A 3,423-nucleotide genomic window follows, 5' to 3' on the forward strand; every position below is an offset into this window, starting at 1 on the left:
TTTTGGCTGTTACGACTCTGATGCTGTATAAATACAACATCACCTCCACAGCAGAGGGACACCAGCAACAACATAGCATATGCTTACAATTATCTTCAAATTTCTGATCTTCTTCTTATTCTTCTCAATGTAGACTTCGGGTTCTTGTGCCAGCTCCGGCAGTACACAATGCTTCGGCTGTTGTACCCTGGGAAACAAAACGAGTGCTCCTGGGAGACTCGGAATTTGTTTTAAGGGCCCTGTGTTAAACACAACCCTCAGCCAAATCGGATTTTCTGTTTCATTCTTCATTTCTTGTATTTTGATTATTTCAGTTGTAAAAGTAATATAGTTTTCAGCTTTCTTTATTTCTGTATTGTAATCATTGAATAAAAATTGTTTTATTTTATTTAATTACGCGAACGGTTCCTACAATAACATTGCTAGCTACTATAGTAGTCAAGAAACAAGATAAAGATGAAGGGTAATAGCCAAGTTCAAACACGTAACTTTTAATACAAGACAAAACAAGTCGAGATGACCCACTAAAACTTTTTGCCTATTTCATTGAACTTTATGGATTAATCAATGCTTAAATACATTTACAACGAACAATAATTAAGGTTATGTTGAAGCAAGCCCACTTACATTACCAATGATCTGATGTGTCTGCAAGCCTGATATGTGGTCGAAAACCGGTGATTGTAATTGCTTAATTTGATGTTTTTACACAAGTTTTAATTTCTAATAGCCTACTTTTGATTAGATGTGTATTGTGCAGGTCTAGCGGAGTTAAAAGAAGCTTTTCGGGAGCTTTATGGGTCACCGGGATGAAAAACGAGCCACCGGGAAGCGAAACGGGTCAACCAGACTCAAGAAAGTGAAAAACGGAGACCATGGATTCTGGGCACCATCGCTGACGGTATGTGTAAAGATACGTCGCCCAATTTGACCGTAGACAGCAAGATTGGCCGTCGGCAATAATCAAACACCCACACACCGTCGCCGACGAGGCTTCAAGCCGTTGGCGACGGCTCCTCAATACTGTCGACGCGTAATTGTGTTCCCTTGGTCTTAGAACGAATCAAAAGACATCCCAGCCATCATTATTCGACAGTTACACTTTGACTAGATTTTTGAACTTGATTTTGGAGCCCATTCTCACGAATCTTCCATCACGAATTCATCAACCATCATCACTACCACCCGAATCAACCGAATGAAAACCCTAAGTCATCACTATTCCATTCATCTTTCAATCCACCATCACCGACCATCCACAACCCTAACCATTCATCCATTCATCCATCTTCAAGCTTCAAGATGACCCAATTCAAGTCTCAAGCATCCGTCGATCGTGCCTTTTCTACCATGAGCGGCTAAATTCTTGAAGGTTTCACCCCGGTGTTGGTTTTTGTAAGTTCTTAGGGTTTAAACATTGTACTTGAGATTCAGTTTGTGACAAGTTGTGATTTGATTTTGAAACTTATGATAATTGTCTTGCATTGGTATTGTATTCGCGAATTGTCGAGTGAAGATTAAATTTGACTTTGCAAAATGTTTACGTGCAATTATGCCTTATCTAGGTCATAGTTTACATGTTCTTGGTAACGAAGTGCATTGTGGTCCGTCACTCACGACGTTGATAGCTCTTGGCACCTAAGCCTCGTGACACTAAATTTGTTAATCATATTTGCAATTGAATCGAATCGAAAACGTGTAGAAACCCTGGGGCTTCAATCACCAAACCGGGTGTGAACCTTGTTTTCTTTATCTTGTTTAAACAATCAATTTCATTTCTTGCAATTTGTTAATCATTAGTAGTTAATCAATCCTATTATTTTAGTAATTTAAATTCACATCTTTTCAATCAAACAAAAATACATAAAAAACAAGATAGCAAGCTTCATAAGTTGTGACACATATTTCAATTCATTGAAATCCAATTGCAAACCACAGACTCTTCGTGGTTCGACCCCTTACTACCACTAACTATTTGTTAAGGGTAATTTGGGTATATTAATATTATCTTTGACCGGAGCGCGACACTCCGATCAAATTTTGGCGTCGTTGGGGATGGGGGAAAATTTCAAAATTTTTTCAAAAATATCTTGTTTCAAAAGTGGTCTTAAAGCACAAGTAACTAAGTCAACGAGGGATGTCATAACCCATTTGGTCTTTTGTCATGGTCAAGTTTAAATTAATAGCATGTCGGGTATTTAGCGGGTGGTTATTTGGGAATAATCCGCCTAAGAAACTAGCTTTTTATGCATATCACATACCATACCCTTATACGTGAGGTCTTGAGCCACTTTATATCATAGATTTACATATACATGTTTCTTTGTTTGAGTGGACCATTAGTCGCGTATTGTAGAACTTGCAACTGTTGATACGTTCGAGACCATAGACCGAATACAAGCATGAGAATGATTAAGGCATTAGGTAAACCTTTTCATTTTACACCATTTATATATCCTTACCCAAAAATCATCCTCTAATAGCCAACTTTGAGCTTAATCCTTTCGTTTGACCACCCTTTAGCCCATAACCGTTAAACCTTTTATTTTAAACCCGTGTGATGGAAATTCGATTATAGGAGTCGAGTTTGTATAGTTGTGTTTTGATTGTTTGCATATATTTATATATTAAAAAAAGAGAGAGAAAAATCAGAAAATGTTATGAAAAAGAATTGGAAATCATTGAGAAAAGAACAAAAATTTGAAGTTAGTAGTTGTTGAATAAAAGGCTAAAGTTGTTGCCTTGTAGTGATGATTATAGTTTAGTTTTGTTTAGAGTAGTCATTTGTAATAAAAAATCGAATAGCCTACTTTTGATTAGATGTGTATTTTGCAGGTTTAGCGGAGTTAAAAGGAGCTTTTCGGGAGCTTTATGGGTCACCAGGACGAAAAACGAGCCATCGGGAAGCGAAACGGGTCAACCAGACTCAAGAAAGTGAAAAAACGGAGAACATGGATTCTGGGCACCGTCGCCGACGCCCATATGGGCCGTCGCCGATGGTATGTATAAAGATCCGTTGCCCAATTTGACCGTAGACAGCAAGATTGGCCGTCAGCAATAATCAAACACCCACACACCGTCGCCGACGGCTCCTCAATACTGCCGACACGTAATTGTGTTCCCTTGGTCTTGGAACGAATCAAAAGACATCCCAGCCATCATTATTCGACAGTTACACTTTGACTAGAGTTTTGAACTTGATTTTGGAGCCCATTCTCACGAATCTTCCATCACGAATTCATCAACCATCATCACTACCATCCGAATCAACCGAATCAAAACCCTAAGTCATCACTATTCCATTCATCTTTCAATCCACCATCACCAACCATCCACAACCCTAACCATTCATCCATCTTCAAGCTTCAAGATGACCCAATTCAAGTCTCAAGCATCCGTTGATCATGCCTTTTCTACCATGAG

The sequence above is a fragment of the Helianthus annuus genome, chromosome 11, assembly GCF_002127325.2.
Source record: "Helianthus annuus cultivar XRQ/B chromosome 11, HanXRQr2.0-SUNRISE, whole genome shotgun sequence".
NCBI lineage: Eukaryota > Viridiplantae > Streptophyta > Magnoliopsida > Asterales > Asteraceae > Helianthus > Helianthus annuus.